The sequence below is a fragment of the Cydia pomonella genome, chromosome 27, assembly GCF_033807575.1.
Source record: "Cydia pomonella isolate Wapato2018A chromosome 27, ilCydPomo1, whole genome shotgun sequence".
NCBI lineage: Eukaryota > Metazoa > Arthropoda > Insecta > Lepidoptera > Tortricidae > Cydia > Cydia pomonella.
Window position 1 is genome coordinate 1,060,651 of NC_084729.1, and position 17,861 is coordinate 1,078,511.

General features: G+C 36.7%; 1 long non-coding RNA gene across 1 annotated transcript; it reads left to right on the forward strand.

The window, feature by feature from the left end:
- The first annotated feature begins 5,327 nt into the window (after positions 1-5,327).
- LOC133532800 (uncharacterized) lies at positions 5,328-7,937 on the forward strand. The gene is made up of 4 exons (XR_009801758.1): positions 5,328-6,077; positions 6,769-6,840; positions 7,445-7,492; positions 7,903-7,937. It is a non-coding gene; the product is annotated as an uncharacterized LOC133532800 (long non-coding RNA).
- Positions 7,938-17,861: the final 9,924 nt, after the last annotated feature.

Sequence of the window (17,861 nt, forward strand, 5' to 3'; positions counted from 1 at the left end):
ACACATAACTACATACATACGTAGAAGATACGAACTGTCAACTGATATTTGTCATTTGTTGTTAATCGCCTAACTGTCAACAGTGTCAATCCGAGAGTTGTGACGTCATCAGAATCTTCAATGACGTTTCGAGTTTGGTCACGTGATGTGTGCCAAAGGTTATTTTAAATTCAATTTTTATAAAAATATGGTCATTACAGGTCCCCTAAAAGCAGTTTAACATGTTCTTATAATCCAAAAGAATTTATTGGGATACAATTATGCCCTAAGATTTGTAGATGGAAACAACCCTATTGCGTTGCACAAATGTGGGCACCCGCCAAACATGATTTTGGGTGTGTCATACTCAGGGCTAACACAGATTCATTTCTGTGAAAAAAGTGTGAAAACCGGAAACTGGAAACCGTTCTCGAACCAATAGTGAAGCCCTTAAGCCACACCCTATTTCAAAACCAGCCATGGATCTTTGAACAGGACTCAGCTCCTGCACATAAGGCAAAAACAACTCAAGCCTGGTTTCGAAGGAACAAAATTGACTTTATTGCCCACGAAGACTGGCCGTCCTCCAGCCTGGACCTTAAGCCCCTGGATTATGCCATATTGCAGGTTATTGAGGAGAAAGCCTGTGCTAAACCCCACACAAATCTTAAGTCCCTCAAGCGGGCCATAGTTAAGACAGTGACGGAATTAGACATGACAATCGTGCGTGCCGCTATTGATGACTGGCCTCGTCGTTTGAGGGCCTGTGTCAAAGCCAGAGGAGGCGATTTTGAATGATATTGTCATATGTAATTCCTGATTTTGTGTACTTCATTTTAATATATACTTTTTTAAACTTTCGTTGGTATATTTTATGTAGATAAAGATTATTGCAGTAACAGAATTTAATAACCAACTAGGTAGAAAATAAATTGGATATGATGTGATCCGTTGAATGAAATTGACAATAAATAAAATAAATAAATAATTTTCTATCTCTAGGCATTGTGTGAAACTTCTAGTTGTGTCAAAATATCGGGAAATCAATAATATAAACAAACATGGTAAATATCTCATTTCTTTTTATAATGGTTATAAATAGAAGGCCATGCAATTATGTAACTCACTGTAATTTAATTTAATGTATCGTAAAAAAATGTTTTAATTATTCTACTGTAAAATAGTACCTACTTTTTTAAAGGCTGGGCAGTAAGGGATTGCTTTAATTTTAGAACAAAACAGCGTTTTTTTAAAAAAAAAATACCGGAAAATCTGACTTACAAATTTAGACTTTCTTAGGTTCATTCTACTTAGAATCTTCTCCACCCTAGCATTAAAAAAAGATATCCTAAAATATTCATACCATTACGTCACATTTTAGTGTGAAAGAAATTACAATGTAAAACTAAAATTTCAATACAAATTTTCGGGTTTTTTTAGCACGAGGATTGATTATGCTAGTGATTCTGAGTTGGAAGAACCCAAAAATATCATGATGTGTGAGAATCAGATTTTTAATATTTTCATGGAAAACGCTCATATTTCTCATAAAATAATTTAATAATAATAGGTACTTGATAATACTGATAACAAAAAATTTTCTAATGAGTCTCGAACCCACATCCTATTGCATGTATTTCCACGTACATACCGCAACGCCATTGAAGCTTACTCACGCTGTGCCAAATTGTCTACTACATGGATCCCAGTAAGACTGTTTCAATGTGTGAGTGATACTTAGAAATAGAGTCAAGAAACATTCTGTCGACATTAAGGGGTAGTTTTTGTACAATGAAGTGTTCAATGTTTGTTGTAATAGTTCAATATTTATTTAAAGAGTGCGCTAAATATAATTTACAGTATAGAAATACCAAGACTACTCCACAAAAAAATTAAAACTCAAAATTTGCAATTGTGGCGCCATCTAGTGAGGTTTAAGCTTTGGGTAACCTAGTCGAACCACCTTAATTAAAGTAAGTAAAGTACCTACTGATTATGCAAATTTGCAAAACTCGGGTGAAAGGTACCGTTTCATCCCTTGGTTAACAATTTACTATACTTTAAGCTCCAGTTTAGCTTATTGTGACGGAAGAGTAACTACGGAACCCTACACTGAGCGTGGCCCGACATGCTCTTGACGGTTATTATTTTTTCAAATAAAAGAACAGTTTTTGAAATCGGTTCACATGATAGAGAATTATACTTAGCACAGGTTGGTATAGGTACTTCTGATCGAGTATTTTGCCTATAAAGTTAATTCAAAGTTTATACGGAATCCTCGGTGCGGGAGTAAAACGAACTCGCACTTGACCGGTTTTTTTTAATTCTTCGCCCTTTTTATTTTTAACCGACTTCAAGATTTCAAACGGAGGAGGTTATCAATTCGGTGGTATGTTGTTTTTTATGTTTGTTACTCCATAACTCCGTCATTTCTGAACCGATTGAAAAAAAAAAATTGTTTTGAATTTATATATATATATATATATATATACAGATTGGTCCCGTTTTTTTCTAGCTCGCCGCGGCGTCATGTAGCCCCGCCCCACCCGTGGAGGGCATCGGAGGGGACGGAGGAGGCAGTGTTGGGGGAAATAGCACTACTGGAGTTAGCGTCAAGGTAAGTTTTTTTTTCTATAGTCTTGCATACACAAATTGTCATTGTTACGAATCGTTCAAAATGGACTCATTTATGATCCTGTATTCGTTATCAAATAACTAACATATTTTTTATACCACGTCGGTGGCAAACAAGCATACGGCCCGCCTGATGGTAAGCAGTCACCGTAGCCTATAGACGCCTGCAACTCTAAAGGTGTTACAAGCGCGTTGCCGACCCTTCATAAAAACAGCTAAGACAACTTCATAGTTTTATATTGTATAATTTAATTTAATGTATCAATAGTTCTTATAATTAACTAACTAACTAACTAACTGCTTTGGCTCAGCGATCCAAAACGAATCTTGGCCTCCGAAACGAGAGAACGCCACCTGTCCCGATCCAGCGCGGTTTCCTGCCATGAATTGGCATTCAGCCGACGCAGGTCCGCCTCCACGACATCACACCAGCGGTACCTGGGGCGCCCGATCGGTCGACGGCCGGTTGGTCGCCCCAAGTACGCTTCCTTGACTACGCGATCCTCCCCCATTCTGAGTAGGTGACCGAGCCAGCGATAGCGTTTTCTTATAATTAAATGTATTGCATTTTTTATTATTAAAATATGTAACTAAATGTATCAATCTCATTATAGTTATATATGTATGTGTGTATTATGTTTGTATGTATATGTTATTTTATGTATTTTTGCTTGATTTGTTTTGCTATTGTAATTGTAGCACCGCTCTCAATCTCTCTGCTTAGCCTTAAGGTTGACTGGTAGAGAATGCCTCGTGGCATTAAGTCCGCCTTTTGTACTATAAGATTGTTTTCTTTTGTGCAATAAAGATAAAATTAAATAAATAAATAAATCAAATCTCTATATTCAAATGTAACTATGGCAAATTTACATTCAGAATTGTGACAGTTCCTAGAGCTTTCAATAACTTACTATTGTTATCCGATTCCCCAACGACTATTCACTTTGCCTCTTTTTATATTATGGAAAGTAAACCAGCGTTAATTCTACAGTCCACTATTATTTACCACTTCGATCTTCGATCACCTGAGACCAGCGAAAATTTTACAATCATTTAAATAAAATTATTCTTGAGCCCTTTTGGGTGCTAAATTCAAAGAACGGTTTCTCAAGGCCGCTATTCGCCCAACGACACCTCCGTTTGGTATTAATATTAACTAGAAGCCTAAATAGTGTCAAAATATCAAGCTTTTCTAATTATATTGAAAAAGTAGTCCATGTTTTATTTTATAACTTAAAAAATGTATTTCTTCAGGGCGTCAGTCTCGATCTTGAAGGAGTCCTCAATGGAATCTTCAAGATCATCAAGGGCGTCGTCAACACCGCTTTGGGTGCTCTTGAAGCCGTCATCAAAATTGGTAATATATTTGACAGATTATATTATAACATATGCATTATATTTGAAGGAAAATTCTGAGCTTTTCCCTATTGCACACATAGCTGTACCTAATGTGCAATTTTCTGTTCTCGTGTCGTATGTAATTTCGTTTGTTGTCGTATTTAATTGTTGTTGATATATTTTTCTTCCTTTTCTCTTTCACCTTTATGTCCTATGTATGTGTGCTTTAAAAAATAAGCCATTTTTCTTTCCTTCTATTTTATACACCAACTCATTTTTTCTCTCTTTTTTAGTTATACGAACCTTGAATGATGTCTTCGATGTCGTATTCAATTGTAAGTATAATAATTTGACTTTATTTTAGAAAAATAAGATTATTTATAGGGCAATGCATCAGCCCATCCCCCATGTAACCAGACTAAACAGGATACATTTTTTTATAGTTACACTTGTCCCGTTGCATGTGTCCTTAATCAAATCTTAGCTTATAAGATTTGATTAAAGACACATGACATGCAACGGGACATTTAGTCCCATTTCCATTTCATATCATCATGTAAGTTGGCTTATAATGCAGTATTATAGTACCAACGAGCTGATCTGATGATGGGGACTGAAGGTGGTGCAATAAAACATCGCAACCTAATTGTGTTTGGGTTTTCAGAATAAAATTATCTGAATGAGTTTTACTTGACTGTTCAAAAAAAGTACAGGCAGCGATAAAAGCTTGACAAAAAAATTATTTTCGACAAAAACTTATTTCATTGTAAATTACGGTCTCTGACTATTAACTCCTCTGTTACAGTCATCCTGGTCCTCCAAGTGGTCCTCAACAACTTAAGCGCTGGTTTTGGTTCCTTCTTCGTCAGACTGGTCGCTTGCATCATCAAGATCGCCGTCTGTCTTCTTAAACTCCCAGGTAAGTTCATCATCATTGTATTCATCACATTTTCTTTTAAATTTTTATAGTATTTAGAATCAATAATTAATGTCACAAATTATGTCATTATGTGTCTTCTAAATTTTATCAACTAATCTAAACAAGTTAGAAACAGGTCTTCGTTACGTTTAACGCCTTATAATCCAGATCTCATACAAAGTGTAGGGTTTAGATGGTCGGTTTTTTATCATCCGTCATCATGCCTGTCACGTTGTAACAAGTATGTAAGTGCGAAAGTGACGCATGACATGACAAGTGATAAAAATGCGACCATGATACCGCCGCTGACTCTAATGTCCGCGATAAATTCTGTTATCTCCCACCTTCGGTATTCTAAGGACACATCATCATCATCCTCCTAGCGTTTGTCCCGTACTGTGACGGGGTCCGCTTTCCTACTTTTCTCCTTCCACTTCGCTCTATCCTGGACCGTTTTCCGATAACCCACAGACGTTTAAATCTTTGGCGATGACATTGCGCCAACGCTGCCTTGGTTTGCCCCTCCTGTTTGGGCCTGGTAAGGCAAAGCTAAGGGCTTTGTTGCCTACGTGTTCTTCTTTTGACATGCCCAAAACCACCTCAGCCGACTTTCTTGGAGCTTCTCGGTGACGTCTCTCATTCCGAGGCTACCACGGATGTGTTCGTTTCGAACCCTATCAATCCTGGAGACGCCTGACATCCACCTCAGCATCTTCATTTCTGCCACATGGATGGCTTGGACACAATCTCGTGTACGACGTGTTTGCTCGTGCTCACTTGGGGAGCCTGGCTTCCGCTTAGAAACCTAAGTCCAATAATCGTAAGCAGCAGTACGAAAGCGACCGCTATCCGACCTTCCAGAGCCAACAGGAAACTACGCCCTATTGGGGTTCATCACGATGTTTTCCTTCACTGAAATGCGATTACTTAATAGGTATTAAAATTTCGTACAGTAAGTTTCATGAAACTCATTTGCCCGAGCCAGGTTTATAATCTACGACGGTCGGTTTAACATGTTGGTAATAACGAGATTGTACTCGTTTCTCAGGAAACAGTGGCGTGTGTGCTCGAGGCTGGAACGCCCGCTTCGGCATCGAGGGAGAGCTCTCAGCCGGTGCTGACTTGGAGGCCTACATCAAGCTTTTCGGCCTTCTCGACGCTGAAGCTCAATTCGCCGTATTCATCAAAATAATTTCCGGAGGAAAAGGTATGTTTGTCTTTCTCGTTCTTCTTTATTTATAGTTTTCTAATAACCAACTTACATTATTAATATCGTTGTTTTGTATATTTATTTTACTTGTAATACCGTATTTTGCTTACCCAAGTTCACTTAGTAAAAACAACGTATTTAAAACTACTCTTTGAGATTGAATAGATATTAAGATACAATATTTGCTTATCGTTTTTAATAATTCATATTTACACGTGCAATATTATTACGCTATTCAAATTCATGTTACTAAATAACTTGTGTTAGTTTGGCAATTACTTCAAAACACGACGCGCAGACATTTAAATTTATCCAAGTCTTGAACGTTTCTACTTTAATTTTCTTTATTTATACCACTCCCTTTGGTTATTACCCTCTTCTCTATGCAATAGAACGCATATAAGGTTAACTGGAAGAGATCACTATTAGGGATAAGATTGCGCCTTTGTTCATATACTTAAGTACATCTTTTCCTTTGTTATGTCTTTTTTGTGTAAACTTGTTTATGTGCTATAAAGTCACATACATACATATTATAGATTAGTGACAAATTATTTGTATAACGATAATTACCACTTAATTTATATCCTGTCAGAGTTTTAACTTTGTATAAATATTAATGTTGGTATTTATTCCTGATTGGTTATTATTCATATTTGTTTATTCATTATGTACTTTTACGTGACAGGAATCCAAGGAACAAGTGGCTCCATCTACATCGTCCTCAGTCAAGTCAATACTCTTTGTGGCTACATCACCAGTAAGTAATTAAGATAATTATTTCAATATTACTTTGATATGATCAAGTTTCATAAAGATTCTATTAGAAATTCTTTCAAACCAGTTCATTGCTTTTTTGGTTCACCATGAATAAATGTTAAAATTGTAATATGTAATTTGTATCGATGCCGTTTTTCTAATAACATTATGGAAATTCGGTACGACAATTCTTTCTGTCCAGTTTTAATGTTAATATTGTTATTTTACCTAATAATCTCACTTTATAGTAATTTTTCTTCAGTCGGTCCCTCAATGCTGAGGATCGTGAATATTGTAACATCATGTCCTTCTGTTGAAGACTAGATTCCTCCATAGGCTTCTATTCCTCGCCAAGCACATGGCCTAGTGCAGTTTTTAATGGCATAGCTGCAGTGATTTGAGCCCACCATCTAGTAGGGGGAGGACCCTGAGGTGCCTTCAACTTTGCCCGTCATTATAATATAAAGTTTAATATTTAAATTATCAACAAATATTAAAGTCATTTGCATTAGGTTCTGTGATTTTTTTATTAATGAGATATATTATTATATTATGTATTTATGAATAATTCTATCCCTAATGCTATTATTATTCTTTCTGTGCAGATTACAAGCAGATCTCTAAACACACCGTGACCCAAGCTTTCATCATTAGTAAGTATTTAAATAAGTTTGTGCTTTAATTTACATCATTATCATATTATTTAAGCATATCATATATTTCAACTGTAGGAAATTATTGACATGAAGTACATTTACACCAGTCCATTGTTTAAATGGAATATAATTGCAATGTTTATACTCTAAAGAACAAATTTATTTTATACATTGATATCTACCTCTACCTCTTGTGTTATTTGAGATGTCAGCTTTCTTATTATTTTTTGAAATTGAAATTTGAACTGTATATTGTTAAACATTGAATACATCATTTCCGTTCAGTGCAATCTTTAATATAACATTCCCTCATTCATTCATTTCATTCTAATATTCTCTTGTTTTTTTTTTCTTTCTCTCTTATAAGATTTTATTAACACATAATCTATTTCAACTTAAATTTCCAGCTACCGTTATCTCCGCTTCCATCAGTAACTCCCGCAAGACGAATTGTAAGTATCTAACATACCCATTACGTCAAATCACCATCGATTTTTATTATTTATAAATTCTTACATTGGGCTTTAACTTATCGACTTTTTCTTTTTGTTTTATTTACATCGACTTTAAAATTATAGTGTGGAAGCGCCACCACAAAATTCATCTTTTCATAGGAATTTGACATTCATGGTCGCACTTTCATGTGTGCAAAGTTAGCTGGCTCAAACTGTGCACAGACTTTGCTTCAGATATATTTCTGTGTCGTCTTTATTTTTATCCTTTGTTTGACGGCCTCCTAGCCTCGTCGGTAGCGACCCTGTCTACGAAGCAGGAGGTCCCGAGTTTGAACCCTAGTAAGGTCCTTTATATCCGTGTTTATCGCAAATAAGTTGTTCCTGAGTTATGGAAGCTTTCTATGTTTATAAGTATCTATATTAATTATATTTGTCGTCATCTAGTAACCACAACACAAGCCTTTTTGAAATTTATTGCGAGACTAGGTCGGTCTTTTGCAGGGCCAGATTTCCACCTAGGCCCACAAGGCCCGGGCCTAGAGGCCCCCCTAAATTCTAAGTCCAATCTTAAATGGCGTAGGAAGAATAGAGGGCTGGAGGAACTGTTTGCGTTGCTCAATATAATTGGCGAGATCAAAGCCACACGAGTCCGCTGGCCATTAATATAATTGCGTTTTCTTTTAGCTGGTAACGTAATCATTGAGAACCTCGTGAACAAGTGCGGCCCATACTTCAAGCAATCCGGATACGAAGGTAAATAAAATAGTTTTCTCAAAGCATATTAGTAATGGACTCGGCTTCAGTGACATTTGCTGACTTCGTAAAACTTAACCGGACTTCCAAGGACGTAACCCAAAGTTCAAAAATGTAGCCTATAAGTAGGCTTTAAGGGCTGCAGCATTTAATGTGATATCATATAGTCATGAAAAATACACACAAGACCGTTTAAAATGAATACCTACTCAAACCTGTAAGTTGCTACAACCCCGCTTGACAATAATGTACTATTATACTTTTCGCAGACATCACCGATCAATTGACCGTCATCAAGCAAACCTGCAGTGGTGCCAATGGCGACAACGTTGACTGGAATGGCAATAGCAACACCGGAGGCAGCACTGGCGGTAGTACCGGAGGAAGTACCGGTGGAAGTACCGGTGGAAGTACCGGAGGAAATACTGGAGGAAGTACCGGTGGAAGTACTGGAGGTAGTACGGGAGGAGAAACTGGAGGAGAAACGGGAGGAAGTACTGGTGGAAGTACCGAAGGAAGCACTGGAGGAAGTACTGGAGGAAGTACTGGAGGAAGTACTGGAGGAAGTACTGGAGGAAGTACCGGAGGAAGTACTGGAGGAAGTACCGGTGGAAGTACCGGAGGTAGTACGGGAGGAGACACTGGAGGAGAAACCGGTGGAAGTATCGGAGGAAGTACTGGAGGAAGCACTGGAGGAAGTACTGGAGGAAGTACTGGAGGAAGTACTGGAGGAAGTACCGGAGGAAGTACCGGTGGAAGCACTGGTGGAAGTACCGGTGGAAGTACAGGAGGCAATGACACCATCACGGTAAGATTTCAACTAATTAACCATAATAAAAGACAAAACATAACCAAACAAATTAGTTCAAAATATGTCCAAAAAATAATTAATTAATTTTTTGTGCTGCGTAATCCTAAGTATTGTTTTTGCGCCTAAAAAGCTATTTCGTTATATGTGAAATTTCCCCAGATTCATAAGCCATATCTCAAAGTTGAAGTTACATATGTATGGTAGGCGGTCAATTCACATACGTACCCTGCCAAATTAGGGATTTAAATTTATTTTAAAAGTTTATACAACAAGTTTAGTTTAGTTTAGTTTTAAAGTTTGTAGTGTTAAGTTAGAACTATCTATTAAATTAGTAGGTGTGTATTTTAGTAAATTATTTTGCTTAAGAGAAGATAGTTTGATATATTATTTTTACTAAAATTGCATATTTACGTATTATTATTTGGGGCTTCCATAAATTTTTTGACTTTTCGAAAGATTGCTAATACTTTGACCTTTAATTTAAATATTTAGATTTTACGTAAAGTGAAACGTGACTATTTTCATACATTTGAATTTTGACTGGCGTTTTCTATCGATAATTGTTGTCTTGGCTAGGCCCTCAGCTCTTGATTGACGACCTGTCTGGCCTAGTGGGTAGTGACTCTGCCTATGAAGCCGATGGTCCCGGGATCGAATCCCGATAACGGCATTTATTTGTGTGGTTAACACAGATATTTGTTGGTGAGTCATGGGTATTTTCATGTATATAAGTACCTATGTAAGGGTGTTTATTTAGTCGCCTGCAATTATTTACTGGGTGAATATATAGGTCATACTGAGCAACTTTTACTATGAGACCAACCCGGCAGTCGCAAAAAAAAACATTATTCCCCCATAGAAAATGTCAACGTCAGACAGCCAAAATGTATGAAACAGCCAATTTTTGTTTGGTTCCAAAGTGAAAGTTGCTCAGTATGACCTATATATTCACCCCGTAAATTATTGCAGGTGACTAAATATTAGGTCATTACCTATGAAATTGGCGTTTTGTATGGAGAACTTTAACGAAATTCGATTTTCATACAATGAATTTTGCGGATTATTTTGTGATGGCATTTTCAAACGAAACAAATTTTTGCCAGTAATCTGAGACATTTTTAAGGCACATTTTCTATCTCCTATTTTTTTAAATCTGTCCCGTCAGAAAAATATAAGTCATTTAAATACTCGAGCCGGCAGCACATGTAAAGAGCTGTTTTCAGGGCGGTATTCTGAATATATAAAACAATAAAAGTAGCAAATAATTGTATGTATAGGTAATCGTTGTTATGTAGCGCACTAATGAAATTAAAAAATACTTTGAAGTTAGATAAACTATTAAAATAAATAAACTTTTTTTTTATACCACGACGGTGGCAAGCAGGCATACGGCCCGCCTGATGGTAAGCAGTCATCGTAGCCTATGGACGCCTGCAACTCCAGAGGTGCTACATGCGCGTTGCCGACCCTTTAAAAAACATGACAAACTATGACATGACTAATACTTATGAACAAAAACGCCAATTTCATAGGTATTGACCCAATAAACACACTGTGTATGTATGTATATGGTCGCCTAGTGTCCGTAGTACAAGCTTTGTTTAGTTTGTGGCTAAGTAGATCTGTGTAAGATGGTCTCCAACTGGTCTCCAAATATTTATCTATTATTGTGTGTTTTCAGGGCGATAACTGCGGGCAGGTTATTGGAGGAGCCATTAAAGGAATCCCAGGAGTTGATCAAAACATCATTACAGCTCTCATTAATATCAGTACGTATACTTTCCAAATATATCTACACAAGTTTAGTAAACCTATGGTCTAAATAGCAATGTGCATGTTGCAGAACATATTCAAAATTTCCGCAATTTCTGGAAACTTTAATGAGAAAGTTCTCAAGCAAGTTTCTACTTAGAAAGTTCCCGTTCAGATTAGGAATTATTACTCCATGTTCTTAACTGTTGACGACTGTTTCATTGAAAATTTACGTCACTCATTGTCGTATATTACATATGTCATAGAAAATCGAGAGAACTATTAGAGAATTTTAAAAGTTGCAAAGTTCCCGTAAAATGTTCTCGGTGTTTCTGCACGTTTATTGCCAAACCATCTTACAGTTAGTTTCGATTTTTATGACACATGAAATAGACGCCAATGAGTGACGTAATGTTAAATGAAACAGTCGTCAACAGTTAAGAACATTGAGTAATAATTCTTCCCTCCCCCTAATCTGAACGGGAACTTTCTAAGTTGAAGGAAACTTGGATGAGAATTTTCTTACGAAAGTTTCCAGAAATTTTGGAAATTTTGAGTATGTTGTGCAACTTGTATATTGCTTGTCCTGGCACTAGGGTTACCACCTTTTTTTCTACAGAAAAATATTATTCTTGTAAAAATATATGATTTACTAGAAAAATTTAAAAAATAAAGACACCGATTTGAGGCGATTTCGAATCCTGGTAAGGGTATTTATTTTGTGTGTGTTATCATGGATATTTTTTCCCGAGTTATAAATTTTTCCTATGTATATAGGTATTATATAGTCTTCTAGTACTCACAAAACAAGTCTTATTGATCTAAGCGTGCTCCCACACTGGCTGATATAGGTATAACAACCAGTGTGGAACCACCATTACTGTGGGACTAGGTCGAATTATGTAAGATTATCCTCTAATATTTATTTATAACAAGATAATATTAAAATATAATTATTAATGATGTTTGCAGGTGTCAAATCATTCGCAGATGTCATCACCCTCGTCGTTCATAGTAAGTACAAATATTTACAAAAAAAATATACAAAACGTAAACAAAATTTTAAATCTAATTTTTATGATCAAAATTTTCTCCTCAATAACTAGTTCTTGCTCTGGTATACAGGAGCAAATAGCTAGGGAATCCGTGCACACTACAGGAGGCAGTTGGTAACCTAAATAAACTTGCTAGGTTTCGTGGAGGAGCTGGGGTGGCTAGAGTAGCGCTACCTCGTTTCACGCAAAATAGGCACAATGGTTGTCGAGTCGCGGACAATGCCCAGCAAAACTGATTAACTAGTTCTTGGTACAGACCAAGGTACCTAAATTGTGCCTATTTTGCTCCCCACTAGATAAATTGTGCTTCAACTACCTGTATATGTGTATGAAAACTACACATAGGTGCAAAACTGTCCCAATAGTAGCATCTTAGTAGAATGTGGAGAAGATACACTTACGAGCAAAACTGTCCCAATAGTAGCATCTTAGTAGAATGTGGAGAAGATACACTTACGAGCAAAACTGTCCCAATAGTAGCATCTTAGTAGAATGTAGAGAAGATACACTTAGGAGCAAAACTGTCCCAATAGTAGCTTCTTAGTAGAATGTGAAGAAGATACACTTAGGAGCAAAACTGTCCCAATAGTAGCATCTTAGTAGAATGTGGAGAAGATAAAATTAGGAGCAAAACTGTCCCAATAGTAGCATCTTAGTAGAATGTGGAGAAGATACAATTAGGAGCAAAACTGTCCCAATAGTAGCATCTTAGTAGAATGTGGAGAAGATACACTTAGGAGAAAAACTGTCCCAATAGTAGCATCTTAGTAGAATGTGAAGAAGATACACTTAGGAGCAACACTGTCCCAATAGTAGCATTTTAGTAGAATGTGGAGAAGTTGATGTCAATCAAGCCCCTCTCCTTGGTCATATAATTATGATTAATACTAAAAAGAATTTGAAATAGACGTAGATTGTCAAAGAAAACTTTGTAGCCACAGTAAATTTACTGCCATCTCCATTTGCCATTTGACTTTGATCCTTATTCTTTCACTGATATAATATATGTTAAATTTGTTAAGTATCAAACCTATCAGCACCCTCAGCAAAAGGGCCAACCTTTTTAGACGTATTTTAATTTTATTTAGTATTCGTTTTTAGTTTTATTTAACAGATAAGTAAGTAAATTTTTATGAATGTGCCATATACAGTATAGATTAGGTTTTTTGGAATAAATATTACATTGTTAATTACTTAAATCTCGAATGTTGGTGGAATGGAGGCAGATGATACGGTTCCATATTCTATTTAAAAAATATTTATTTGTGTAGCATACAATATAGCATTGTTAATGTTATATATTTTATTTGTGTAGCATACAATATACTCGTAGCATAGCTAATGTTAAATATTTTATTTGCAGTAACCCTTGCTCTCGGAAATATCATCGACGTCATCATCAGCGGACGTGAGTTTAATTCATCATTTCCAGTATTTAAAATTATTTGTCTATTAAGGCATGGCAAATTTTTTTTATACTATGTCGGTGGCAAACAAGCAAACGGCCTGCCTGATGGTAAGCAGTCCAAGGCTTATGTACACCTGCAACTCCAAGGGAGTTAGATGCGCATTGCCGACCCTAACACTTCGCACCCTCGTTGAGCTCTGGCAACCATTTTCACCGGCAGGAACGCAACACTATGAGTAGGGTCTAGACTCAGGGCCGGATTGAGGGGAGGGCAACCGGGGCTACTGCCCCGGACCTCCACAAAAGAGGGGCCCCCCACAATAGAGAATTCGGTAAATTTACCATTTTATTTGGAAAAAAATTGGGGCCAGGGGGCCAGGCCTCCAGACCTCTAAATCCGGCATTGGGTCTAGTGTTATTGGGCTGCGGTTTTCTGTAAGGTGGAGGTACTTCCCCAGTTGGGCTCTGCTCTAGATCTGGAATGACATCCGCTGTGTTGTGCCCTACCACACAAAGCGAGATGACAATCACAGTAGCCATACCTCTCTATGCCGGGTACAAAATTAAAAGTAAAATACAAATATACACATAACCTCCTAAGGTCCAGACATACAGATGATAAATTCAAAATTTCTACTCCTTGATCTATGGAAATAGAGTTGATTTTATTTTGTTAGAAAATTTAATGAAATAACAATTCAATTTCATCGAAAAGCATAGGTACTAGACGCCTAGGAGGATAATATATATATATTATAGGCTTCAATATAGGTAATTACTATTATACGAGTAGGTACGTATGACGGTTAAACATATATATATATATATATATATATATATATATATATATATATATATATATATATATGTTTAACCGTCATACGTACTCGTATAATAGTAATTACCTATATTGAAGCCTCTTTTCTTTTGTATTGTTTCTTTACTGTGATTTGGGCCGAACTCGATAAACCTATTTTCGTGTTTTTGTACATAGGATCTGATGAATATAGTTATTATTTAGTTTTAGTATAAGTAAGAATGTCTGTTTTAATAATTTTTTTTATTAAAAACTGATCGGCGATTGGCTCTAGTCACACCTGATGGAAAGTGAAGACAGGGCCTAAGATGGAGCTCAGCGGTTCAGTAGTAGCCTATTCACTCTTGCTTTAAAGAGACCGAGGTCATATTTATCAGGGAAAAAATTGGCGTAAAATTACTCTCTGAACTCGAATTGTGATGATGTAGGCTAAATTTAACATTTGACAATCTTAAAGCCCGACCAGAAATATATGATCATTGTCAAGAGGACGCTGTTTCTCGTATGTATAGGGTGACAGTTCAGTTTAGAATGTAAAATTTAGTTCCAATGAAATTCCGCAATATGGCGCGTGATCATATATTAATGGTCAGGCTTTATATATGTACTATGTTACTGGCCTGTATCTATTTTTGCCCAATAAGGAAAGTAAAGAAAAAAAAATTATTTGTTTTATAAATTTAGGTGCATTTCTATCAGTAATTAATGCGACATTTTTCATTTTCAGTGGGCTCCATTTTTATTAGAAGTAAGTATACTTTTTTTATATTTCACCTTTTTTTTTTATTAGGAGAACAAACAGAGTAAAATGTACATAAGGTTCTATTCAAACTAACTTAACACATAAAACATGCATTTTCCTCCACGACAGTTCTCACCGAGATACACAGTCCAGTTCAGTTTACTTATCCAATAATTTAAATTTTAACCAGTATTCATGAAAAAAAAACAAAGTTGTCATGCACTTTTACAGCTGGGTGTACATGGAATAACACACATATATACAAAAACTCACGCCTATATTCCCAAAAGGGATAGACAGGGCACATGAACAGCTAGTTTCAGTGCCACTTCTAGCAATTGAGGAGTTAAAAAAACGCAATTGTAATATTGCACAATGTGTCAGGTTACTAGCCCAGCTCACAACACACTTGAAACCATATCCCACAGTAGACTTCTACGACAGCCACGGGAGGAAAGGGGGTAGTGAAATTCTTAACCCAACACCACACGGGTACATGGAATAAATCGGATCCCTTTGTTTGGCATAATTATTGAAACTCATAATATAATGATAGTTATATTATCATTAGTCATAACTCTGAAACCGTTAACTTTTCTGGAATTTCCTTAGGTTATCCTATAGATAGGTTAGGTTTGTTTTATGGCAATCCTGAAAAGATGCGTGTTTCTGAGAAAAACGAAACTATAGCTCGAAAATGCGGACAAACAATACATTATGACTTAAAACTTTATGGGAAATAATAGAGACCCAGAATAAATACCAAAAAATTTATTGTCTGTTTTAAGACAATCTGCTTATACAATAGGTTTTTTGGGATTATTAATGATGACAACAAAAATAATGATAAAATTTTCTTTTAGACCCAAAGGGTAAAACGGGACCCTATTACTAAGACTCCGCTGTCCGTCCATCTGACTGTGTCTGCCTATCCGTCTGTCACCAGGCCATATCTGTTGCAGTCTGTTTTCACAGATGATGTATTTCTGTTGCCGCTATAACAACAAATACTAAAAAGTACGGAACCCGGTGGGCTAGTCCGACTCGCACTGGTCCGGTTTAATTTTATCCCACAGCCCAGCATTTAAAGTTCATCGCTTCATCCAATAAACTAGATCATTTTAAATTCCATCAACGCTCAATGGTCCTTACACCCTGGCGGGTGCTGCCTCTGCGTGCGTTCCACGACACAGGCAAGGGCAGCATCTGCTCGGTGGACCTACCTTTCATTGAAGTGGCAAAAGCGCCTCACGTGTTGGCTTCGTGATGGGTAAAGACATAAAAATGATAATGGTACTAGTCTTTTTGCTATTCATTATAAAGATCATGGTACTGATAATAATAATAAAAAAAATGTTATTTATTCAGGTATCAACCCATTAAATTACAATAACGCAAATATATAATTAAATAAAATATACAATTAAATTTCTCTAGACTAAAATTAAAGCTAATTATATAGGTGAAGCGGGGAAACCTTGCTCATACAGTAGCAGGTTGTATACACTTCTTTAACAATACTGTTCGCCGATTCGCTCACTCTCCCGACAAACGACCAGTGCCTTTTACGCATTATAGCGTAAAAGTCATCTACTCTGTTCTCGGCGAACATACCAGACGCACTACACCGCCACGGTAGCCGTAATATTGCACGAAACGCGTTGTTGTACTGTACTCGAAGTCCATTGAACGATCGTTTCGTGAAATGGTACCACAGCTGGCTAGTGTAGAACGCCTGACAGTACGCCTTGAACAAAGTTATTTTGGCTTGGTCGGAACAGTTAGCAAACCGACGTGCCAGCATGTTGCTTCTCATCGCTATGGCCCGCCGCTGTCTTTCGAGATCGTCATCGTCCTTTAATCTCTCTGTCAACTGATGAATAATCCTGATACTAATAATGTTATTACAGTCGTGGCAGTCATCATTAAGATCGGCTACTGCGTCCACGGCTGGGGCAGCGACAAGAGCATCTGCTCCAGGGACTGGAACGCGCAGTTCGGCATCATTGGTGACTCCTCCATCATCGTCGATATCATCGCCCTGTTCAGGGTCAACGACTGCAAGAGAGATGTTGAGACTATCATAGCTACTTGGACTAAGACCAATGGTAATCACAGAGCCGAGCTCGTTTTTTTTCTACTCGTTTACTGTAATGGTTGAATTAAGATTTCGTATAGCAAACTATAATTGCGTACTTTTCATGTATGGGCTTCCAACTCAACTTTAAAATTTATTTCGATACGCTGTAGTCAACTAATGTAGAAGTACTAGTGCTCGACGCTGCACTAGTCACCGACATGGGCACTTTATCTCATGGAAATATAGGTTAAATTTGAACAACGAAGATTTTTCTGTATTCGAACTTAATCCTTGTCACTTTGACATAAAGTGCCCATGTGGAGTACTAGTGCAGCGTCGAGCACTAGTACTTCTACCTTATAATAAAATAAAAATAAAAATCATTTATTTCAGACCTTGGTCCATACAGTGTTAGTTTGACTTACTCTAGAATTATATTAAATTATTATTGAAATAAACTAAACTTACAATATATTAGGGTTTAAATTATATT